We start from the raw sequence: 27,213 nt of genomic DNA, 5'->3' as shown, positions 1-27,213 counted from the left end.
CAAATGATCGTAAGAGACTATGATGAGCAACTATATGCCCCAAATATGGACAACTTGGCAACAAATGGACAAATTCTTAGAAAAGTATAGCCTTCTAAAACTGAACCAGGAAGAAATAGAAAATTTGAGCAGACCAATCACAAGCATGGAAATAGATACAAATCAAAAATCTCCCAACAAACAAAAGGCCAGGACCAGATGGCTTCACAGAAGAATTCTACCAAAAATTTAGAGAAGAGCTAACGTCAATTCTACTCAAACTCTTACAGAAAACTGCAGAGGAAGGAAAACTCCTAAACTCATTCTATGAGGCCACCATCACCCTGATACCAAAACCAGAAAAAGATGCCACAAAAAAAGAAGACTGAAGGTCAATATCACTGATGAACATAGATGCAAAAATCCTCAACAAAATTGTAGCAAACAGAATCCAACAACATACTAAAAAGACCACACATCATGATCAAGTGGACTTTATTCCAGGGACGAAAGGATTCTTCAATAGTCACAAATCAATGAATGTGATACACCATATTAACAAATTGAAAGATTAAAAACCATATGATTATTTCAATAGATGCAGAGAAAGCCTTTGACAAAATTCAACACCCATTTATGACAAAAACTCTCCAGAAAGTAGACGTAGAAGGAACATACCTCAACATAATAAAAGCCATTTCAAATGCTATTTCAAATCCTAAAAGATGATCCTGTTAAAGTGCTGCACTCAATATGTCAGCAAATTTGGAAAACTCAGTAGTAGCCACGGAAATATGACCTGTGGAAAGGTCAGTTTTCATTCCAATCCCAAAGAAAGGCAGTGCCAAAGAATGCTCAAACTACTGCAGAACTGCACTCATCTCACATGCTAGCAAAGTAATGCTCAAAATTCTCCAAGCCAGGCTTCAACATTCCATGAATCATATACTTCCAGATGTTCAAGCTGGTTTTAGAAAAGGCAGAGGAACCAGACATCAAATTGCCAACATCTGTTTGATCATCAAAAAAGCAAGAGAGTTCCAGAAAAACACCTTCTGCTTTATTGACTACACCAAAACCTTTGACTGTGTGGATCACAACAAACTGTGCAAAATTATGAAAGAGATGGGAATACCAGACTACCTGACCCGCCTTCTGAGAAATCTGTATGCAGGTCAGGAAGCAACAGTTAGAACTGGACATGGAACAACAGACTTGTTCCAAATCGGGAAAGGGGCTCCAAATCACCCTGCTTATTTAACTTACATGCAGAGTACATCATGAGAAATGCTGGGCTGGATGAAGCACAAACTGGAATTAAGATTCCAGGAGAAATATCAATAACCTCAGATATGCAGATGACACCACCCTTATGGCAGAAAGTGAAGAACTAAATTAGCCTCTTGATGAAAGTTAAAGAGGAGAGTGAAAAAGCTGGCTTAAAACTAAACATTCAGAAAACTAAGATCATGGTATCCGGTCCCATCACTTCTCGGCAAATAGATGGAGAAACAATAGAAACAGTGACAGACTATTTTTTGGGGCTCCAAAATCACTGCAGATGGTGATTGCAGCCATGAAATTAAAGGACAGTTGCTCCCTGGATGAAAAGTTATGACCAACCTAGACAGCATATTAAAAAGCAGAGACATTACTTTGTTGACAAAGGTCCATCTAGTCAAAGCTATGGTTTTTCCAGTAGTCACGTATAGATGTGAGAGCTGGACTGTAAAGAAAGCTGAGCTCCGAAGAATTGATGCTTTTGAACTGTGGTGTTGAGAAGACTCTTGAGAGTCCCTTGGACTGCAAGGAGATCCAACCAGTCCATCCTAAAGGAGATCAGTCCTGGGTGTTCATTGGAAGGACTGATGCTGAAGCTGAAACTCCAATACTTTGGTCACCTCAGGTGAAGAACTGACTCACTGGAAAAGACCCTGATGCTGGGAAAGATTGAAGGTGGGAGGAGTGGGGACGACAGAGGAGGAGATTGTTGGATGGCATCACTGACTTGATGGACATCAGTTTGAGTAAGCTCCAGGAGTTGGTGATGGATAGGGAAGCCTGGAGTGCTGCAGTCCATGGGGTCACAAAGAGTCAGACATGACTGAGAGACTGAACTGAACTGAATAAAATCCATATATGACAAATCCACAACAAACATTATCCTCAATGGTGAAAAACTGAAAACATTTTCTCTGAAATCAGGAACAAGACAAGGATGGTCATTCTCACCGCTACTATTAAATATAGTATTGGAAGTCCTAGCCACAGCAATCAGAGAGGAAAAAGAAATAACAGGAATCCAGATTGGAAAAGAAGAAGTAAAACTCTCACTGTTTGCAGATGACATGATGCTCTACATAGAAAACCTTAAAGATGCCACCAGAAAATTACTAGACTTAATCAATGAATACAGTAAACTTTCAGGATATACAATTAATACAAAGAAATCCCTTGCATTCCTATACACTAACAATGAAAAAACAGAGAAATTAAGGAAACAATTCCATTCACCTTTGCAAGAAAAGAATAAAATACTTAGGAATAAATCTACCTAAAGAAACAAAAGACCTATATATAGAAAACTATAAAACACTGATGAAATAAATAAAATATGACACAAATAGATGGAGAAATATACTGTGTTCATGGATTAGAGGAATTAATATAGTGAAAATGACTATACTACCCAAAGCAATCTATAGATTCAATGCAATCCCTATCAAGCTACCAATGGTATTTTTCAGAGAACTAAAACAAATAATTTCACAATTTGTATGGAAACACAAAAGACTCTGAATAGCTAAAGCAATTGAGAAAGAAGAATGGAACTGGAAGAATGAACCTTCCTGACTTCATACTACACTACAAAGCTACACTCATCAAGATAGTATGGTACTGGCACAAAGACAGAAATATAGACCAATGGAACAAAACAGAGAGTCCAGATTAAATCCACACACCCATGGACACCTTATCTTTGACAAAGAAGGCAAAAATATACAATGGACAAAAGACAGTTTCTTCAATAAGTGGTGCTGGGAAAACTGGTCAACTATGTGTAAAAGATTGAAACTAGAACACTTTCTAACACCACACACAAAAATAAACTCAAAATGGATTAAAGACCTAAATATAAAACCAGAAACCAGATACAAAACTCAGAGGAAAACATAGGCAGAACACACTATGACATAAATCACATCAGGATCTGCTATGACCCACCTCCCAGAGTAATGGAAATAAAAACAAAAATAAACAAATGGGACCTAATTAAAAGTTTTTGAACAACGAAGGAAAATGTAAGAAAGGTGAAAAGACAGCCCTCAGAATAGGAGAAAATAATAGCAAATGAAATTGACAAAGAATTAATCTCTAAAACATACAAGCAGCTCAATACCAGAAAAACAAACAACCCAATTAAAAAGAGGGCAAGAGACCTAAACAGACATTTCTCCAAAGACATACAGATCAATAATAAAAACATGAAAAGATGCTCGACACTGCTCATTATTAGAGAAGTGCAAATCAAAACCACAATGAGGTATCATCTCATGCTGATCAGAATGGCAGTCATCAAAAAGTCTACAAACAATAACTGTTGGAGAGGGTGTGGAGAAACTGTTGGTAAGAATGCAAACTTGTACAGCCACTATGGAGAACATGTGGATATTTCTTTAAAAACTAGGAATAGAACTGCCATATGACCTAGCAATCCCACTGCTGGGCATACACCCTGAAGAAGCCAGAACTGAAAGACACACATGTACCCCAATATTCACTGAAGCACTATTTACAATAGCTAGGGCATGGAATGTCCATCAGCAGATGAGTGGATAAGAAAGTTGTGGTACATATACACAATGGAATATTACTCAGCTATAAAAAGGAACACGTCTGAGTCAGTTCTAATGAAGTGGATGAACCTGGAGCCTATTATACAGAGTGAAGTAAGTCAGAAAGAGAAAGACAAATACTGTATATTAATACATACATATGGAATTTAGAAAGATGGTACCAACGATCCTACACACAGTGCAGCAAAGGAAACACAGATACAAAGAACTGACTTTTGGACTCAGTGGGAGAAGGACAGGGTGGGATGATTTGGCAGAATACCACTGAAACATGTACATTGCCATATGTAACATAGATGACCAGTGCAAGTTTGATGCATGATGCAAGGCACCCCAAGCCAGTGCTCTGAGATAACCCAGAGGGATAGGGTGGGGAGGGAAGTGGGAGGGGGGTTCAGGATGGTGGTGGGACACAAGTATACCTGTGTCTGATTCACACTGACATACGGCAAAAGCCATCACAATATTGTAAAGTATTTATTCTCCAATTAAAATTAATTAATCAAAAAAGAAACAAAGAGATGGGAGACAGAGAAAATAAGAGAAACACAGAAGGCCAGTCCAGCAGTTCTGACTTTCAAATGAAGAAATACAGACAGAAAAGAGAAAACAGAGGCAAAGAAGTCATCAAAAAAGAAGTCCTAGAAATGAAACTCTCCTAGACTGTTGGTAGAAATGTAAAATTGTACAGCTACTATGGCAAACAGTATGGAGGCTCCTTGAAAAACTAAAACTAGAGTCACCACATGTTCCACCAATCCCACTCCTGGCATATATCTGGAAAAGACGAAACCCATAATTTAAAAAGACACGTGTACCCCAATGTTCACAGCAGCACTATTTACAATAGCCAACACACGGAAGCAACCAAAGTGTTCACTGACAGATGAATGAATAAACAAGATGTGGTGTATATGAGAACATACTGCAGTGGGTTGCTATTTCCTTCTCCAGGGAATTTTTCTGACCCAGGGATCAAACTCATATCTCCTGCATTGGCAAACAGACCCACTCCAGTATTGCCTGGGAAATCACATAGACAGAGAAGCCTGGTGGGCAACAGTCCCTGGGGTTGCAAAAGAATCAGATACGTCTTAGGGACTAAAAAACAACAAAAAATCAACTATACTTCAATAAAAAAAGAAAATGTCCCAGGTCAAAAAACAAAGCAAAAAAGGAAAAAAGAAAATTTCCTCAATCTGAAAGTCATGAGTGTGCAAACTGAAAAGATCCACTGAATATACTACATACATATATATGCTAAGTTGCTTCAGTTGTGTCCGACTCTGTGTGACCCCATAGACGGCAGCCCACCAGGCTCTGCTGTCCCTGGGATTCTCCAGGCAAGAACACTGGAGTGGATTGCCATTTCCTTCTCCAATGCAAGAAAGTGAAAAGTGAAAGTGAAGTTGCTCAGTCGTGTCCAACTCTTAGTGACCCCATGGACTGCAGTCTACCAGGCTCCTCCATCCATGGGATTTTCCAGGCAAGAGTACTGGAGTGGGGTGCCATTGCCTTCTCCGATATATATATATATATATATATATATATATATATATATATATATAGCTACCAGCTGGGAGCTCAGGTGGTAAAGAATCTACCTGCAATGGAGGAGACCCTGGTTCGATTCCTGGGTCAGGAAAACCCCCTGGAGAAGGGATAGGCTATCCACTCCAGTATTCTTGAGCTTCCCTGGTGGCTCAGATGGTAAAGAATCTGCCTGCAATGCAGGAGACCTGGGTTCAATCCCTAGGTTGGGAATATCCCCTGGAGGAGGACATGGCAACCCACTCCAGTATTCTTGCCTGGAGAATGGATAAAATAAGACTCACTCTAGTGCACTTTATAAGAAGAAAGTGAAGATCTTTAAACTTTCATATAGGGAAAACAAACAGGTAGCATGTAAAAGATCAGGAAGCAGAATGACTTTGAACTTCTTAACAAAACCTGGGGAGTCTGAAACAATGGAATAAAGCCTTTAAAAACCTAAAGGAAACTATTCCCAGAATAAAATCTTACATCCTGCCAAATTATTACTTGTGAGTGAACTTAGCATAAAGATATTTTCAGACATGTCTGACCTCAAAAAACAAAATGCTCTCTATAAGTCTTTTTTCTCAAAAAGATACCAGAGGATGTGCTCCACAAAAACAAGGGAAAGATCCCTTGAAGAGGAAGATTTGAGAATCGTGAAGCAGGGGAGCCACTGTCAGAAACAAAGGTGAAGGAAGTTCTTAGTATGACAGCTGTGCACCAGGCCTAGAGGGCAGGCTGAGTCAGGTCAGAAGGCACAGGGGAGAGAGAATTCAGGTGACGACAGTGATGCAACGTCTGATGGATCTGAACAAATTACACAGGGTGAACAGCTCGATATTCAATCAGTAAGAAGTATTACACAACTAAGGAAACAAAAAAATAACAGAACATCATTTATTTTGGGGGGGGGGGGGAATACGAGGAAAGGTAATGAGATTTTACAATAAGGCACAGTTGTAAATGGGGATTCCCAGGTGGTGCTAGTGGTAAAGAACCCGCCTCCAATGCAGGAGACATAAGGCACGTGCATTTGATCCCTGAGTCAGGAAGATCCCCTGCAGGAGGGCATGATAACCCACTCCAGTATTCTTGCCTGGAGAGTCCCATGGACAGAGGAGGCTGGCTGGCTACAGTTCATGGGATTACAAAGGGTCAGACATGACTGAAGCAACTTAGAACACAATGCATGCGCAGTTGTGAATAGTCATGATGGCATAATAAGGTAAAAAATTATGATACATTTCCACTAGGGGGACAGCAGTGTAGGGAAGGGTTAGTGAAGAGGTAGGGGTAATAAAAGAGAGCTATATTATCCTTTTCTAAAATGACAACATGAAGTAGCAACACAAACATTTTGTATATAGAGAGGAGAGAAACAGCCAAAAGATCAGACAAAAAAGGTGAAAGTGATTGCCTGTGGGAAGGAGGAAAGGAGGGTGAGGGATAGATGGGCTGGTGTATATTCTGAGGTATATCTTTGATAAAAATAAAACTTAAACATGAAAAAAAGTATGACAGTGCCACAAAAATATGTATGATACAAAGTAGCACTCATGCTCTGATTACAATCATATAACATCCGAAAAGAGCTTGACTGGGATTTACAAAGGCATTAACAATTGTATTATGGTGGTAGGATTAAGAATAACTGCTTTCTTTTCCAAATTCCCAACACTATAAAGTGCTTACATAACTTGATAATCAGAAAGTGAGTTCATGAATCTGAAAATGTATTTTCCTTATCATGGACTGAAAACTGGTTCAGAATTAATTCTATTTCCCAAATCCAAGATCAAGTTACCAAGGAGAGATCCTGGGTGGCTGGTGTTTTCTCTCTTTCTTATTCTTTTTTCCTTCCAAATCAGTATCAGGAATATTATGAACCAAGTTTCTAAAAATTATCAATTAATCAGAAGTAATGTTTGTATTTAGCTTCTCCACTCATTGCCGCTATTGTCTCAACTATAGTGTTTGCAACACAATAAAAACAATTACTCTGTCAATTCTGAGGGAATGAGAAAAAGTATCTTCAAATATCCAAGGTAATACTGCTTGAATAAAGAAAAGTTAATGTTTTAAAATTTGTGGTGTAAGACATTTGCATTATAATGACATTTAATTTTATTTATTTTTCTTTCTTTAAAAAAAATTTTTTTTATTAGTTGGAGGCTAATTACTTCACAACATTTCAGTGGGTTTTGTCATACATTGATATGAATCAGCCATAGAGTTACACGTATTCCCCATTCCGATCCCCCCTCCCACCTCCCTCTCCACCCTATTCCTCTGGGTCCTCCCAGTGCACCAGGCCCGAGCACTTGTCTCATGCATCCCACCTGGGCTGGTGATCTGTTTCACCATACATAACATATATGCTGTTCGTTCGAAACATCCCACCCTCACCTTCTCCCACAGAGTTCAGAAGTCTGTTCTGTACTTCTGTGTCTCTTTTTCTGTTTTGCATATAGGGTTATCATTACCATCTTTCTAAATTCCATATATATGTGTTAGTATGCTGTAATGATCTTTATCTTTCTGGCTTACTTCACTCTGTATAATGGGCTCCAGTTTCATCCATCTCATTAGAACTGATTCAAATGAATTCTTTGTAACGGCTGAGTAATATTCTATGGTGTATATGTACCACAGCTTCCTTATCCATTCATTTGCTGATGGGCATCTAGGTTGCTTCCATGTCCTGGTTATTATAAACAGTGTCTCTTTCATATCTGGTTTCCTCGGTGTGTATGCCCAGAAGTGGGATTGCTGGGTCATATGGCAGTTCTATTTCCAGTTTTTTAAGAAATCTCCACACTGTTTTCCATAGTGGCTGTACTAGTTTGCATTCCCACCAACAGTGTAAGAGGGTTCCCTTTTCTCCACACCCTCTCCAGCATTTATTGCTTGTAGACTTTTGGATAGCAGCCATCCTGACTGGCGTGTAATGGTACCTCATTGTGGTTTTGATTTGCATTTCTCTGATAATGAGTGATGTTGAGCATCTTTTCATGTGTTTGTTAGCCATCTGTATGTCTTCTTTGGAGAAATGTCTGTTTAGTTCTTTGGCCCATTTTTTGATTGGGTCATTTATTTTTCTGGAATTGAGCTTCAGGAGTTGCCTGTATATTTTTGAGATTAATCCTTTGTCTGTTTCTTCATTTGCTATTATTTTCTCCCAATCTGAGGGCTGTCTTTTCACCTTACTTATAGTTTCCTTTGTAGTGCAAAAGCTTTTAAGTTTCATTAAGTCCCATTTGTTTAGTTTTGCTTTTATTTCCAATATTCTGGGAGGTGGGTCATAGAGGATCTTGCTGTGATTCATGTCGGAGAGTGTTTTGCCTATGTTCTCCTCTAGGAGTTTTATAGTTTCTGGTCTTACATTTAGATCTTTAATCCATTTTGAGTTTATTTTTGTGTATGGTGTTAGAAAGTGTTCTAGTTTCATTCTTTTACAAGTGGTTGACCAGTTTTCCCAGCACCACTTGTTAAAGAGGTTGTCTTTTTTCCATTGTATATTCTTGCCTCCTTTGTCAAAGATAAGGTGTTCATAGGTTCGTGGATTTATCTATGGGCTTTCTATTCTGTTCCATTGATCTATATTTCTGTCTTTGTGCCAGTACCATACTGTCTTGATGACTGTGGCTTTGTAGTAGAGTAATGATGTTTAATTTTAATGCTTAAGAAATGAAACAAAAGCAGCTCTGTGGTCTAACTATGGAGACACCTCATACAACATTCTGAAGATCCCATGGGATTTAACAAGTAATTAAAAACACTAATGCCTTTTCGTTGCAAATGTGACACACAATGAAATTTAGTAAATTATCAAACAGGAGAAAAAAGTATAAAAATCATACCTAGTTCCACAACTCAAAGCTACAAAATCATAAATGCCACTTGGATGTCTCTGAATGAAAATGAACACTGAGAATTTCTTTGACTAGTATTTGTACAAACCCTTCCCTTATCTGTAGGATGCTCTGTTTACAACTCACTTCCACAGAGGAAGATTTTAGTTTCAGGGGTAAATGATCCTGTGGGTAGTTTTTTGGTTGAAACAGTCTAAACAGTTACTTAAGAAGCAGAAAATCTGTCTCATTAAAAAAAACAACAAAACTAGCTTTTTCCTTACAGGCTGTGTTTGGCACTATCACTGGTGCCTACACAACTGCCATAGCTCTCTGTCTTTGCTAACAGAAGCCTCAAATTTTGAGTTTAGGTAGTGGATGGAGAACAGTAGTCACAAGGTAAGTAAACTTCTTCCCAGAGTCCTTTGCAACAAGAAGTGGTCATGTGATCTACTTCTGGCCACGAGTTACTAAGAAGATGCTGTTGGGAGGCATGACTGGGAAAGCTCCCCGCAGCTCCCCTGCCCACTGGATAAAAGAACAGACCATTGCAATATGAAATGCCCTCACTTTTTTTTCTTTGCTCTTTTTGTTTCCTTCTTGAATGCATTCCCTGGAGTGAGGACACAATGTCTAAGGCTGTGGCAGTCACTTTGTGACTCTGGGGCAACAATATGGAAAGAGCCTGGATCCCTGAGACTGTCACTGGGCACTTGCAACCATCCTGGACTCCACACTTTCAGACTTTATTCAAATAGATATTCTTTATTATATTTTAAAGCAAGTATTGCTCATCCATTTTTTAGTGTCATGACATTCATAGGGCATGATAATATTTGTACTGCTTGTGGGAAACACGGAGGAGATTGCGGGCACCTGAGGTGAATAGCCCTGGGCGCTTTGGCTGTCCTACATCCCCTTCATCACCCTTAAGACCGAGGAGATAAATATTTCTGCTCTTCTTTTTGTGGTTCACCTGTGGGCCTCACTATACAAGTTAGATCATTCTAGTTTAAGCTGTGCTTATCAATATATATTCTGTTACCTGGGCTAAAAGCACTTCCAACCTATACTGGGCTCACATTTACTTCTTAATGCAAAGTGACAAGATTTCATAAGGTATCTTCTACATTCTCTAGCAACATATAATACATAAGAAACAATGATTGAAGCCTAAATCACAAGCTTCCACTGACTGGACTACATGTTATTTAACTTGTGTTCTTTTTTGGCATATGGGGCCACTTTCTAACTGACAAAGGTCATGTTTCATGAGATTTTCAAATAGGAAGGGCTTCCCTTGTGGCTCAGCTGGTAAAGAATTTGCCTGCAATGCTGGGTTCGATCCCTGGATTGGGAAGATCCCCTAGATAAGGGAAAGGCTACCTACTCCAGTATTCTGACTTGGAGAACTCCATGGACTGTATAGTCCATGGGGTTTCAAAGAGTCAGACACAACTGAGCAACTTTCACTTTTCACTTCAAATAGGAAAGCTTTCAAACAATGCAATTGAGAATATAGTCATGATTGAAGAACTGTCAATCTTAGAGGAATAAAATTCATTAGTGTATAGAAGTCCATTTTATGGGTCAAGTTATTGTATATTTTTATACAGTCTTAGGTTTGGGTACACAGGGCCTTGATAATAACTGACTTTTCTATATTCCTGTCATGTATGTTTCTAACTCTCTCTAACCAATTCCACTAGCTTACCCTATAGGGTTGACAGAAGCATTAAATAAAACAATACCTGTATAGTACCTAGCAGAATACATGGTATAGAGTAGGCATCCAATACATGTTCTTAATATTATTATCACAACAAGAAATGTAAAAATTATGCCTTAATTAATTGCCATGGGCTTCCCAGGTGGCTCAGTGCTAAAGAACCCACCTGCCAAGTAGGTGATCCTTGGACTGGGAAGGATCCCTGGGTTGGCAGAGGAAATGGCAACCCACTCCAGTATTATTGCTTGGGAAATCCTATGGACAGAGGAGCCTACCATGCTACAGTTCATGGGGTCACAAACAGCTGGACACGGCTTAGTGACTAAACAACAATGGTAGCCATACAACTCATCAGTTTTCAAAAATTATCTTCCATATTTAGCAAAAGACTTTATAAATATTATTAGATAAGTGCTATAAAATATGAAGCTCTCACCATCCCCAGAATTCATGTAATTATTTCAGTCTTGGGCCAGCTCCCAGGTGATCTGCCTTCCTGTCTTGGCAAACAGGTATCATGCTCTGGATATGGCGGAGAGCTGTGTGCTCTTCAACAAAAATATCCAGTTCCCCAGTTCTCTAGAGAACAGGCTGAGAGGGTTTTTATGTGGGAGCCCCTTGTTTATTAAGAATTGCTTTTATGTCACTAAGGCAAGGAAATGAATTTTAAATCTGTCTCAGCCACAGAATGACACATGGGGCTGAATGAAAATCAGGGGCAAACTGGGGAACTCTGCTCTCTCACAGAGCCTGGGATGATGAGCTCAAGGCATCTGTCTGTACTTGAAAAGGTAGATGTATTCATTATTGTTACAAATATGGCTAGAAGCAAGTGATCAGTACACATCTTCCTGGAATTAAGCTTTTTAATAAAATGGCATTTCCCTTTTGGACATCCCTTCTTAGTTCAACTAAGAATATGCATCTCAAATATTGCATTTGGATAATGAAGAAATATTTTCTGAGCCAGAGAAACAGACACTACCATTAGGGACATGGAGTTTTTACTCTAGCACATTTCCTTTGCTGTAGGCATCACAGATAGTTCTTGACAAGTTATCTTTCCTAACTTCGTTTTCCTAACTCACTTTGCATAGATCTTTCACTGAACTTCTGAATACTGCTCACCTTCCATTTTATCTATTCATACAAATATGATGGTTTCTTAAGAGTAAAGATTTTCCATCTTTCCACCCCCCCCCCCAAGAATCTTATATAATAATATCCTGTGGCTAGAAGGTCCTTCCCAAATGTTGGGAGATACTGAATTAAAGTATGTAAGAATGTGTATTATCTATGTTAATAGATGTGCTAAGATCCTAGCCTGAGACACTGAGATTGGGCAATGTCTGTTTTTAGGATTTAGATCTGATAGGCTACTGGGACAAGCCCAGTGCAAGTCTGTTTGCTAAGGGTTGAGGGAGATTTAAGAAAGCAGATGAACTCGCAGCACTGTTTATAATAGCCAGGACAGGGAAGCAACCTAGATGCCCATCAGCAGATGAATGGATAAGGAAGCTGTGGTACATATACACCATGGAATATTACTCAGCCATTAAAAAGAATTCATTTGAATCAGTTCTAATGAGATGGATGAAACTGGAGCCCATTATACAGAGTGAAGTAAGCCAGAAAGATAAAGAGCATTACAGCATACTAACACATATATATGGAATTTAGAAAGATGGTAATGATAACCCTATATGCAAAACAGAAAAAGAGACACAGAAGTACAGAACAGACTTCTGAACTCTGTGGGAGAAGGTGAGGGTGGGATGTTTCGAAAGAACAGCATATAATGGGCTCCAGTTTCATCCATCTCATTAGAACTGATTCAAATGAATTCTTTTTAACGGCTGAGTAATATTCCATGGTGTATATGTACCACAGCTTCCTTATCCATTCATCTGCTGATGGGCATCTAGGTTGCTTCCATGTCCTGGCTATTATAAACAGTGCTGCGATGAACATTGGGGTGCACGTGTCTCTTTCAGATCTGGATTCCTCAGTGTGTATGCCCAGAAGTGGTATTGCTGGGTCATATGGCAGTTCTATTTCCAGTTTTTTAAGAAATCTCCACACATATATACGGAATTTAGATAGATGGTGGCGATAACCCTATATGCAAAACAGAAAAAGAGACACAGAAATACAGAACAGACTTTTGAACTCTGGGGGAGAACGTGAGGGTGGGATGTTTTGAAAGAACAGCATGTATATTATCTATGGTGAAACGGACCACCAGCCCAGGTGGGATACATGAGTCAGGTGCTCGGGCCTGGTGCACTGGGAGGACCCTGAGGAGTCGGGTGGGGAGGGAGGTGGGAGGGGGGATCGGGATGGGGAATACATGTAACTATATGGCTGATTCATGTCAATGTATGACAAAACCCACTGAAATGTTGTAAAGTGATTGGCCTCCAACTAATAAAATAATATTAAAAAAAAAAAAAAAAAAAAAAGAAAGAAAATGAGCCCTAAAAAAAAAAAAAAAAAAAAAAAAAGAAAGAACAGCATATATATTATCTATGGTGAAACAGATCACCAGCCCAGGTGGGATGCATGAGACAAGTGCTCGGGCCTGGTGCACTGGGAAGACCCAGAGGAATTGGGTGGAGAGGGAGGTGGGAGGGGGGATCGGGATGGGGAATACGTGTAACTCCATGGATGATTCATGTCAATGTATGACAAAACCCACTGAAATGTTGTGAAGTAATTAGCCTCCAACTAATAAAAAAAATAATAAAAAAAAGAAAGCAGATGAACTATGTCTTAAATATGAGAGGGTATGGCTAGTTAGTGTTAGGCTAACCCTAAGGACTCATGCTTTATTCCCAGGGCTAGAGACACAGAGAAAGTCACAGAGTGGGGTATGCTTCCCGATTTCCAGCATGGTGATGAGCTATAATTCAAAGCAAAAATACAAAGTACTCATGGCAAAATAGACTCTTAAACTCATGCACACTCAACCAGACACACACTTGTTATGGATGAATCCATTATTGATGGTTATCCCTGTTTTGAAAAAGGATGTCCTGAACAAGGAGTCAGACAGTACAGGTCCGAGTACCAGCTCTGCTATTAAGTTATGTTGCAACCTCAGAATTCTCACTTGGCAACTCTCTGGGCCTCTATTAACACATAGACAAAGAAGCAGAGCCAGACATCCTGCCCCTTAAAATGACAACAAAGGGTTAAAAAAGACATAAACTTAAAAAAGAGCAGAAGATGGGGAGAGGGTAACAGACACGATATTTTGGAGCCTAGAAGGCACATAGATAGGTAGTAACTGGTTGCAGCCCAGGAGGGCTGAATCCTAAGCCAGCAGTGGGGAAAGCAGAGACACACAAGGAAGTGTTGGTTGCTCAGTCGTGTCTGACTCTTTGCGATGCCATGAATGTAGCCTGCCAGGCTCCTATGTCTGTGGAATTCTCCAGGCAAAATACTGGAGTGGGTTGCCATTCCCTTCTCCAGGGCAACTTCCCAACCCCAGGACTGAACCCATGTTTCCTGCATTGCAGGCAGATTCTTTACCAGCCTGGAAGGCACAGAGATAGGTAGAACTGATTGCAAACCCAAAAGAGCTGAATCCTAAGTCACCAGTGGGGAAAGCAGAGACACACACAGCCAGGCCAAATACTCAGGCCCATTTTGGCAGAAAACTGGAAGACATTTCCCCCCTCTGATGAGCACATAGAACAGGGGACAAGTAGACCCAGGGACACCAGAGGCAGTTGAAGGAAAACAGTGTGATGAGGTTGAATGTGTGCCTATTATAATAGATGCTGAGACACCCGGCCCTCTTCCCAGCCACAGGTCCCACAAGGCTTACAGCCAGTCCTTTATCTGTCAAGCAGGAAACTAGAAGCATCTTCTGTAAGAAATCAAACTAGGTCAAAGTAAAGACTGGTGGTGACTAACACTGGTTTAACATCAAAGAATCCAACCGATGCCTTTTAGTGAAGCTTGGGTAACTCAAACACTGAAGTTTCCAGTCAGATTTTTAATTCCCCATTCAAACATGTGGCTGAGCAAAAGCAAGGTTTTTCAGAAATTTGAGGAAAGCTGTGAATATGAAAGATGCAGACCAAAACAAACAGAAAAAGACAACCCACGTAAAAATTGAGACCAAGAGATAAGAAGAGACAAAAATCAGAGCAAAACAAACAAACAAAAAATCCTGATCTCTTCAGAAAGAAAAGAGAAGAAATTTCAACTGTGAAATAAGGAAAGAGTCCTAAAAAAGGAGCTGTAAGAAGAAAGAAAGTGGAGGAAAGAAATTAAAAAAAAAAAAAAAATTAGTTGCAAAAATTTTCTCAAACTCAAAAGCATGTATTTGCAGATCAAAAAGGTCCTCTGAGTGTTCAACATAATGGTGGAAAATAGACCAAAGCCTATCACCATGAACCACTGAGATACAAGGAGGAAGCTGAAGAGATAATAAGCTTTTAGAAAAAAACACAGACCACATACAGAAGATCAGGAATCAGAATAGCACTGCATTTCTCAAGGGTAACTGGAAACTAGAAGGTAACAGAGCAAAGCCTTCACAATTAAAAACAAGAAAGATTTACAGTGCAGAGTTCTATGTCAGCTAATCTATCAATCAAGTGTTAGGGGTAAGAATAAAGATTTGTTTGGACACGCAAGGCCTTGAATATTTTACTTGTGATGAATCCTGAGGAAGACACTAGAGGATGTGCTCCACAAAAATGAGGGAGTAAACCAAAAAAGAGGCAGATACAGGACATGATAAACAGGGGAATCAACACAGACAAGAGGTGATTAGGATCCCAGGATGGTGGAGAAGGGAAACTCCAAGATAACATATGAACTTCAGGCCCCAGAGGGCAGTCCAACCCAGAAGGGAACAGGTCAGAAGACTTTGGGGAAACTTCTGTGAAACAATGAAATTAACAGAACTGGATGCATCTAAATAGTTTGGGAAGCAATTAAGACAACTGGTAAAGAGTTTAGACTTCTGTTAAATACAAATACATAGACAGCTAAGCAAATAAAAGGACAAGATAATTATTTATTACAGAGAAAACAAAAAGTCATACAGAAAAGGAAACTGAAGCACAATATTTACATAGTTATAATAAAACAATCAATATAGATCTAAGCACAATCATGATGTAACTGTACTGGAGCCTCTATAGAAGGGTGGGTGGGAAGGGTGCATGTATGGGGTGAAAAGACAGCTAAATATTCATCTGTAATGGGAAATTGTTAGCTAACGTCCAAACCTAATGTCAAGAAACAGCAATACAAGCATGCTGTTTAGAGATACAGAATTAATTGCCAAATGCATCAGACAGAAGAGCTGAAAGTGGTTACATCTGGGGACAGTAAAGTGTAAGGGGAGGTGAACAAGGACCTGCTCTTTTTCCTAATTAACTTTATACAACCATTTGACTGTTTAACTCAGTATATAGAATTTTGATATAAAAGAAAAAAAGAATTGGATGATATGATGTCAAAGTGTGTGTGTTAGACACTCAGTTGTGTCCGACTCTTTGTGAGCCCATGGACTATAGGATTCTCCAGGCAAGAATACTGGAGTGGGTTGCCATTTCCTTCTCCTATGATGTCAAAAGGACTCTTCTATTTCCAAAGCTCCATGATTCTTTTAGGGCAAGTTTAGCTACTAGGATTGGAAATGCATGAGGAAGGTGAGCAGGGAAACTCACTTATTAACTTGGCCTTGGCATGTCTGACTTCTCTCCTGTCACAACCCAGTGACGACAAAGAAAATGGCCAGTAATGGCAGTTAGAATTATTAGGACATGAACCCAGATGCACTTACATATAAATAAAAGATAAAACACTTTTGCCCAGACTTAGTGCCTGAATACATAGAAATATTCTTCCAATGTGATGAGAAACTACAAAAGAAATTAACCCATATTTTATCAAGTAGCCATCATGATGAATTTTCATTTTAGCCAAATCCTTTGTTGAGAAAACAAGTCTGGTTGTTTTTAAGTTCTTCTGTGACCTTCCAAACATTAATTCTTAATATGGCTGGCCAGAAAATTAATTAATAAGCTCCTTTATATCATTATATTTCATCTTTATTACTTTATTCTTGAAAGCAGGTTATTAAATAATTACATTTTGGATTAGTATTATTCTGATTTGAGATTTTATCAATGCCTCCTAATTCCCTCATTACACTTACCTAATTCTCCTGACACCCAGATTATAATGAGCTTCAAGCAAAGGGCTGTTGTGTTTAGTTGGCCTGTGGGGTGGGGGTGGAGGTGGGGGGGGCGGTCTGTCAAGTTTCTCTGAAATTAATGAGTCCTCAGTAGCAGGTTTACATTTATGGACTTCCACAGTGAAATTGTACCCTCAAAGATCACCAACTCATCTAAATTACAAGGAGATAAAGCTGGCTACTTGGGAGATAATTCTATAGATAACAGGATTAAACAGAGGATGTTGAGGATCAACTTCCTTCTAGAGCCTTGGAAGAAACGATGTTTGTTACTTTGTGTATATTAGGTATATAAGAGTTGCAAAATCAAACTTGGGATCCTGGCAGAGCCTGGCACCTGGGGGTCCCTGGATGGAGAAGGGAGGGAGCTAGTAGAGAGAACCTGGAAGGACTTCACGCATCACAGTCTCAGGCCCTGGCAGTCATCATTACTTTGCATTGCGGTTATCAGAACTAGATGAGAAGGCAAATGGGAACATAGGAGATGCGCTAGAAGAGGGTACCCCAAAGGGAGGCTGTGACAGCTGAAGTGATGAGGACAAGCCCGTGGCGCAGCCCTGTGTGGGGTCACTTGGACAGGAGTTGGCTAGGGCAAGACACCAACTTCATAAGACAGGCTAAACCGAAGGGTGAAATTAGAGCGTGATGTGGACAAGTCAAGCAGGCAGAGGGAGATGGTCAGGATCGAGAGGGTGACTTCTAGGGGCCCAGAAGGATCTTAACTGATCTCTAAGTAGACCAAGAGAGTCATGAAGTTCATGGGGTCTTAAACAGATGGCTTTGCTTGGCCACTGAGTCAAGGGTCTCTGTAGACTTAGTCAAGTTCAGAAGAGCAGAAATGTAGTTTGGCCAAAGGTCACAGAGGCTGAGCTGGGAAGCCAGTCTAGGGCAGGCTGGAGTCTTCCAGAGGTATTGCTAACCTAAAATTCCTTTAAGGCAAGGGAACCTTTGCTTAGAATATGTCCAGGTAGAGTTGAAGTACAAGAAAGGCATTGAGGTCTTGTCTCCCCACTATCATCTGATATCATTCCAATTTATATGGCAGGCATTACATAATATATCCTCTTAAGTCCTTGAATGAGCCCATCTGTGTATCAGCTTAACCACAAGGCAAAGAAATTGTTTCATACCTCAGGAAAAATAGAGAAGGAGAGGAGTATCTTTCAAAGAACTTTTTTCTTCAACTCTAGCATGAGTTGAAGAATTCCTTGAGAAGTGTGGAAAACCTAGATGGAGGAACCAATTACATTCTGAGATGCATTTCTCTAGAGGTTCAGTGAAGAAGGGCAGGGGTCTGTACAGAGATACATCTACCACCAGCAAGACGTGGCCGAAGTCAAGCAAATAGAGACATGATGGTTTGGTCCCAGAACTACAATGTAGAAAAAAGACTGAAGAGGTTATTTTTAATCAGTTAAGATATCCAAAGGCTGGCCAACATTTTTCCACATTTTTTTCCCCTCATATAGCTTACTCATCAATTGGATCCATTAAAACTTTTTAATAATGCACGAAAAGCACCTAGAAATATTACCATGTAACAATTCATCAAAAAATGTGAGTGTTCTTTGAATTAATGTTGAATCCTAAATTATTCTTCATAAATGTCAAATATCTGAAAAATTCACTTCAGTTTCCTGCCTAGGCTGAAACATATGAGGGATCATTTGAAAAGCTGATCACTTCGGAAGTAATTTTATAATTTGTCAAAAAAAAATGCCATCTAACAAAATCCAGGCATAGAGTATATGATGTAAATCTGGGTTTTTTTTGGTTTTTTTTTGCCTCAGTTTGTGGAGAGGAAGTTAAACTAACAGGCATACTGTGATGCCGCTATCAGGCTCCAATTTTCTCTGCAGGGGCCCCAATCACAACTGGAAAAGGATATGAACGTGGCTCTTAGGTTCGCCTGTAACACAGCATGCCTAAAGAGGTCCTAATTTCTAAAATAAGACATTGTTCTCTAGGGAGGCTGGGTAACAAAGCAGACTTTGCCTCAGGATTCTCAGGACTGCTATTCTCCCCAAATGTGTATCATCATTTGCTTGATGACCTGCTTTCCTGACACTAGAGACACTAAACCCTTCTCTTAACTCTAAGCAGAACAGAAATGACATTACATCTCTCCACTCCCTCAAATGTGTGTTTGCTCTAAACTGAGATATATTCAGTAAATAAATGGGGTGGACTGGGGTCTTGGCAATAAAGTGCATTGCCTAGGGCAGGGGTGATGGCTACCTTGTCTCTGAAGGCTATTGCCTGCTCTATCAGCTGGATTCCCCAGGTTTACAAACCTCTTTGTGGAATTCTTGAGCTCAAGAAACTTTCTCTTCTATCCCATGTACCTGGAATTAGCTAAGACATTTCTTTGAGTATTTAAAACCAGCATCTACTCTAGTATAGTATCAGGGAAAGCATAACTGGCTATCAGACTTATTGGTAAATACTGAAGTCTCTAATTACCCACATTATTAAAAAAATCATAGCTACCTTACATTCTGTTATTACCTTGGCACAGTAAAAATTGGCTCTGATTCCCTTTATAAGAGTCTAAATTGATTCTTGTTCTTGCACACACTCAATCTCTATAAAACTTTGATTTTTGTAATTCTTTTGTGTGAAAGATCTTACATCTATCTCAGTCTTCCCTTTGTGTGCTGAAGCTGTTATTAATATTCTGTCTCAACTCTCCTTTGCAAAGCTGGGGCCAAGGGTTGGCAAACCACGTTCCTCAGGCTCCTTGGCCAGGTTCTGCCAGTTGAGGACACCGCCAGGAAATGAGGTGAGAGGAAGGGAGAAGGCTTGGGTCTCTTCCTACATTTTTCTTTCTTTCTTCTTTGGGTGGTGTCTTCAGAGCTGGCCGTGTCCCTGCCGCTCTCCCAGCTCTGTAGGTGACATCCTTCTCTATTGTTCCTGCTCCTCAGGGCGCATGTGTCCCCAGGTGTGGCCTCCTTCCTGAGTTTGAGGTTCTGGTGGCATGGCAGGGCTCCTGCTGGAGCTGTTTCCTGCAGTTACTTAGTTGGGTTTCTGCAACTCCCTGTTTTCACTCTTCCAGCCTCCCACACTCTGTAACCCTTTCCTAAATTCTCTCTGAAATTCCAAGTGTGTTTTCTGTTTCCTTGACAGGACTCTGACTACAGAGAACTCCATGAGGGCTTTTTGCCAAAAATAACTATATCTTGCCCCTTAGAGTGGGACTTATGGGGAAGCCGCAAAGTGTCAGGGTCTGGAATCACTTATTTTAACGAGTATTTTGAAGCGGCTTACTATGTGCCAAGAGGCATGATAAGTGCTCTCCGAAGATTATTACATTTAATGTAATGATGCTCTGGGGCAGTAGCATAATAATCCACATTTTACAAATGAGGAACTGAGATGCACAAAGTTAAGGTGACCTGCCCAATGTTCGAGAGGTAGAAGTGGCAGTTTGAGGACTAATGCCCTAACTGATGATTTATAATAATGAAAGTGAAAGAGAAAAACCTGACTGGGGTTAATGGTGGCAAGAAGGTCCATCTGCAGGCAGGAGTACTGAGATGAAGTCGCATAAAAGCACAAAGGGTGTGTCGAGGTCAGGTTCAAAATCTAGCATCAACAGAAGGGCTACAGAGACCTTCTAATGGGCTGGCAGAGCCCCCAACTGGCATCTAGGTACAGCAAGGAGCTGCCATGGCCTCAGCAGATACTGCAGGCATGCAGTGTCCCTCTCTGGAGATTATGGTTACAGAACTGGAATTACTGGCAAGTTTGTGCCCCCAACTTTTTCTCCCTTTGTTTTGTAAGTAATAAAGATTCCTTTGAACCTTACTATGTCAACAGAGGATACGGGGTTTTCTAAAGCAGCAGAAACATACCTAACAAGTCTCTTCTCAGTGAACTTCTGCCATTTATGACCATGTAACGAGTACTATGTACAGGGTATTATGCTTAGCAGAAAGTCAGACAGAGAAAGGCAAAAACTGTATATTAACACTTATACGTGAAATCTGAAAAATAAAACAAGTGAATGAATATGACAAGTATAGAAACAGATTCACAGATATAGAGAACAAACTAGTGATTACCAGTGGGGGAAGAGAGGATGGGAGGGGCAAGTTAGGGGTAGGAGAGTAAGAGATACAAACTACCATGTACAAAATAAATATAAGAAACAAGGTTATAGGGAATCTGACCAATATTCTATAATAACTTTCAATGGAGTATAATCTACTAAAGTATTGAATCACTATGTAGTACATATAAAACTAATATATTATAAATTAACTATAGTTCAATTAAAAAAAAATCTCTCAATGATCATGTAACAGTTTGAAGTGTATCTGGAGAACTGAAAATAAAAACATAAGGAAACAGCTATTTTAGGTTTCTTGTGAATTTAAACTAATATGTCATATTTTTAGTGTTTGAAAACCAAAACTAACATTTCTGAAAGTGAAAATCCTTACTCAAAATCACATGGAAAAAGAAAAGGCAAAACAGATAGGGAAGAAGAGAACATGTGTGGATGTTACTGAATTTCCATTAAAAGCATCATCTAAAAGCCATCTTGTCTGAGATGTGGAAGATGGGGAAGGACAATTGTTGAATGGCTGAGGCTATGCCTTAATACTCTATCTGTCAGTGCTTTGTGTAGATTATGTGGCTCTATTTTTTAGCCACGTGACCTCAGGAAAGTTAGCTAAATTGCTAAGCATCCCTCATCTGTAAACTGGAGATAAGACAGGGTTGCTGTGAGAATTACTAAAGGAAATCAGCCCTGATTATTCATTGGAAGGACTGATGCTGAAGCTGAAGCTCCAATACTTTGGCCACGTGATGTGAAGAACCAACTCATTAGAAAAGACCCTACTGCTGGGAAAGACTGAAGGCAGGAGAAGGGAAGGACAGAGAATGAGATGGTTGGATGGCATCACTGACTCAATGGACATGAGTTCGAGTGGGCTCTGGGAGATGGTGAGGGAGAGGGAAACCTGGTGTGCTGTAGGCCATGGGGTCGCAAAAAATAGGACATGATTGAGCGAATGAACAACAATGAGAATGAAGTGACTTGAGTCAAGAACCTAACACAAATCCTTAACAAGCCCCAATAACTAGCTATTTTGTAGTTATTATTGGATTATTATTGATGGATTGAAGTATAACTAGTACTATGATAGAAAAGTTCCCATAACTATCATGTTTTTAGTAAGCAAACTCAGCTCAGTGACTTCTAGAATAAACATCATAGGTAGATGTTAACATAAGCTCACCACTTTGCCAACTGGAAATACTTTAGTTATTAAATAGTAAAGAAAAAAAAAATACTCAGAGGGCCAGAATTCATATTAAGAAAAAAAACCCAACTGACCATTTGTGCATAACATACATATCAAGGATAAGACGAGAGGTCTTCGGAGACCATGATGAGAAAGGTGGCACAGTGGAAAGACCATGAGGCTTGGACTCCAGAGACCTGTGTTCCAATTTAAATCCTGTTAGCAGGCTCTGTGACTTTGGATATGTCATATAATGCACGTCTCTGCATTTTTCTTACTTTATCTTTTCGACAACATCTGTAAAATAATGGGTCTCTAATATTCTTTGGGATGGCTCTACCTATATGTCTTTAAATTTGAATGATAAACAATTTGTGGGGAGGAGCTTGTAGATAGAGACAACTGTTCCACCCTCTCTGAGGTTCACCATTCTCTACTGGCAGGAAGGAAGGGCAGAGAACTGTGCTTGGAGCCACCGAGTCAGCCTTTGAGGTCTCAAATGTTGGACTCCTCACTTAGGGAGCCTTTGCCAGCTGGCCCTCTGTGGACGAATGACCAGTGGTTTTTCTCTGACCTACCCGTCCTTCTCACAATATTTCAAATGTCTTCAGTCTGAGCCAACTATTAGAAATAGCCACTAGCAAAACACGAGACTAGACAGAGTGGTGATGATGGTAAAGTCATCTTTGGTGGGGAAAGGATAAACATATTGGAATGCAGTAGGGCTTTCAATCCTTATATATAATAAGAGCTTCACGTTTGCTACCAACTGTGCAGGAAATTACAAAAAGAATTAAAATTCATGTGTGCAACCAACTTCCACAACACTAAACTGTTCTTAACTTTGAGATAAAACACATTTGCCTCTGTATTCCTTAGTGCTCAATTTGTATCTCCTTTCAAAAAACAGAATTCTTATTAGGAAAGAAAAATTCAAGAATCAAAACTTCAGAATTAAAATCCCACCATTTGACTGGGAAGCAAGAACTTATAACAGTTTCTTTGTATTCTTATGAATTGCATGCTCTAACATAGGACTGCTGAGTAGAACTTGAAAATATATACTTCCGGTAATATGCTTTAAAAATGATAGTATTTTTTTTTGTTTCCTAGTCAATTTTTGGAGTACACTTAAGAAAAAGAATAAATTGCTACTGGAATTTTTGAAGTCACAAAGAATAATCTTTTTAAAAAAAGAAAAGGAGTAATTCTAAGAGATAGCAGCAGCCCACTACAGTATATAATTTAGGAGTGGAAACATCCAGGCACTAACTGACACTTTTCAAACTTAAAAGATTCTGAAAGGATGGACACAATGACAACTGTTAGTTGAAATATTTATTATTTCATATTTAAGTACAGATATGTATAGTATAATGTGGAAGTGGGAAAACTGACCACTCTGCCTTAACATAAAAATGATTCATAAAGAAAGGGAAAAACCTAACATGAATTATAAACATCAATCTTCTTTCCAGGCTGTCTGGATTAGGTTTTAAACTTTAGTGGGCCTGAAGAGACTTAGAATATTGTCTATGTATTGCCTCAAGAGACACCATGTAGGACTAGGGGGACTCTAAAGGAAAAAAATGATAGGAACAAAATATGATAACTTCTCTTCAATTGGCTGGAAAGGCTTCCCTGCTGAGTAATTAGGGGTGGGCATGGTGGGTGGGGAACTAGGCATATTGATTCCCGGGGGTTGAATCACTATTATTTCTCTTCAAGGTTCTTTAGCACCTCTGTCTTTTTTGCACCTTTTCCTTATGATTTCCCTACAGCAGTCATTAAGATCTGAGGCATGTCTTTGACTTCTCTTACACATCATGGGTGAAGAGCTGAAATGCCCACAGGAGCACGCAGGCCAGAGCAGAGATGACCACAGCAGAGGGTGCTGACCCGGAGCATCCATGCTCTCCTCTCCAGCGTGAAGCAAGGGAGCCAAGTGGTGCCACAACTAGTGATTTTTCAAAAGAATTTGGGTATTTTAGTGAAATACGATATGATTACTTAGTGATGATTTAGTGATATGATTTTAAAATGTTGGTTTCTTTAAAAAATACTCTTGGTTCACAACATGCTCTTCTCTGGCTTGCATCCCTTGGGCAGGACCTCCACTTGATTGACAAAGGTTGCAAGGTTACTGGTGGGCCAGCTCGGGGATGTGTACCTGGAGTAGGTTTTCTGACGTCCCACCCACAGTGCAATGCCCCCCCAAGCCTTTTTAGAGATTTTGTGAATTCTCTGTATCAAATCCCTTTCTGCTTAAGACCCAGTGGTTTCTTGTTCTTGCAACTGAACCCAGATGGATAGCTAAATATGTCAAATTGCAACTTGGAGATACAATGCCACAGAAGACTAATTTCAAACAATTCACTTAAAAAAAGAGAGAGAAAGGGGAAAATATCATAGACAACACTGACGCTTTGCCCATCTAAATGATAACCTGTATCAGCATAAATAAAGGTATCAAGAGTTGTATACCACAGCCCTGGAGCAGGCAAGGTATCTCCCAAGCTGGCCAGAAAGGATTGGGAGTTAGAAGGAACTCTGATTCAGATCCTCAAGGAACCTTATAAATACCCAAGAGTTGAATACCTCTGGTAAAGAGACTGACCACAACCACTGCCACCAAAAACAAACATACAAAACCCTTGTAATTTTGCTGAAAATTCTAGTATGTAATTTAACAGCACATCCAACTATCTGCCCTGACAATGAGTGCACTAGCAAATGGTAAAGAAATCACTACAGCTTCACATGAGAATTGATTCTGACCTTTCAAAGAACTTCCTGTGACTTTCCAGTCATCTTTTGAGATGCTATTTACATTTGAGAGCAAAAGAACAATCTTCACAGCTGTACCGTATGAATAGGAGAAACTGTTGCTTAACTAATTTACATAACAAATTTGAACATTCAAGGTACACGTTCATGTTAGGTATAAATTACTTTAAATTTTTCTAATTTGAGGAAGCTACCCAAATGACTTTTACAGTTCAAATGAGTTGAATAAGTTACAACAGAGCCTTATTTGTTGGTCCTCGAATAGAGTGATCCAAATGGAAGTCCAGGCAAGATTTGTGATTCATCTTGTCCTTTCTTCCTCTTTTCAGACTGTCTCATCTGCTACCACCTAACCTGTATCTAGCTGAGAGACAAGGGAGCAGCAACAAAAAGGAATTTCTACAGAAGCTTCACTGCGTAGAAAGTTGAACGCCGAAAAATTGATGCTTTTGAACTGTGGTGTTAGAGAAGACTCTTGAGAGTCCCTTGGACTGCAAGGAGATCAGTCCAACCAGTCCATCCTAAAGGAGATCAGTCCTGGGTGTTCATTGGAAGGACTGATGCTGAAGCTGAACCTCTAGTACTTTGACCACCTCATGCGAAGAGCTGACTCACTGGAAAAGACCCTGATGCTGGGAGGGATTGCGGGCAGGAGGAGAAGGGGATGACAGAGGATGAGATGGCTGGATGGCATCACCAACTCGATGGGCATGAGTTTGAGTAAACTCCGGGAGTTGGTGATGGACAGGGAGGCCTGGCGTGCTGCGATTCATGGGGTTGCAAAGAGTCGGACACAACTGAGTGACTGAACTGAACTGAACTGAACAGAAGCTTCAACTACCAAATCTTAACCTGCTGAAGACCAAGCTAGGATTTTCAAGGATGCACACATTAAAAATGAATCTATCACACTGAGTCCTCTTTCTGGAGGTGAACCAAGTTGCTAGGTTGGAGGGGGGAAATGACTTACTGTATAAAAAGCCCTTGTACAAATTTGATCTTGATTTTTGAGAGCTGAATTTTAACAAGAACCAGTTCGACATTTAACAGATAATTATTGAGAAGGTATACACAGTAGTCCCTACCCTGTAATTGAAGCTAGTTACAGAAATGCCTATATAAAAATAGAAAAAATAGTTTGTCTCACAAAGTTGTGATCTTTTTGTAAATATATTTTCTATTACTAGAACCAGTGTTTGAGAACATTTATCTAATTTTTTATTAGAAAAATATCTAACAAAAATTCACTTTCTATCTACGAAATTTCAGTAACCCACCTAAACATTCAGATTCACAGTAAATGTTTGAGAGTCACTGTATTAGGTTCCTATTGCTTCTGTAGCAAACTGTCATAAACTTCATGGCTTAAAATAAGACAGATTTATTATTTTATAGCTCTATCAGTCAGAGTCCTAAAACTCAAAGGGTTGGAAGAACTGTGTTCCTCTGTGGATGCTCTAGGGCAGGCTGTTTCCTTGTCTGTTCTGGCATTTAGACTCTGCCTGCATTCCTTGGCTCATGCCCCTTTGTATACCTTCAAAGCCAACAGTGTAGCATCCTCAAATCTTTCTCTAACTCTGATCTCTGCTTCTGCCATCACACCTCCTTGTCTGACTCTAATCTTGCCTGATTTCCTCTTATGTGGACCCTGTGATCGTGCTGGGTCTATCTGGATAATTCAGGGTACTCTTCTCATTTCCAGATCTTTAATTTAGTCATATTGGCAAAGCCCCTTTCACTATATAAGGGAAGAGCATCACAGGTGCTGGGGATTAGGACATAGACAATTTTGGAGAGCTGTTATTCTGTTTATCATGGCTACTAAGATCACTCATACAAAAAGGAAATATTCAAATATCTTTGTAGCTATTTGTGAAAATATTAACCAAGAGTGCTCGCTTTAAAAAAATTCATAAGATTGTCAAAATAGAAATGATGAAAGATTCACATTTTTTCCCATAGAATCAAGTATATATACTTTCTACAGGATATAATG

At 39.6% G+C, this 27,213-nt stretch overlaps 1 protein-coding gene across 1 annotated transcript in view; it reads right to left on the bottom strand.

The window, feature by feature from the left end:
- Positions 1-27,213, bottom strand: part of PIP5K1B (phosphatidylinositol-4-phosphate 5-kinase type 1 beta) — a 338,680-nt gene that overhangs the window by 54,647 nt on the left and 256,820 nt on the right. The window lies entirely within an intron of this gene.

The sequence above is a fragment of the Muntiacus reevesi genome, chromosome 17, assembly GCF_963930625.1.
Source record: "Muntiacus reevesi chromosome 17, mMunRee1.1, whole genome shotgun sequence".
Classification (NCBI taxonomy): Eukaryota; Metazoa; Chordata; class Mammalia; order Artiodactyla; family Cervidae; genus Muntiacus; species Muntiacus reevesi.
This window is presented reverse-complemented; position numbering and strand designations above follow the sequence as displayed.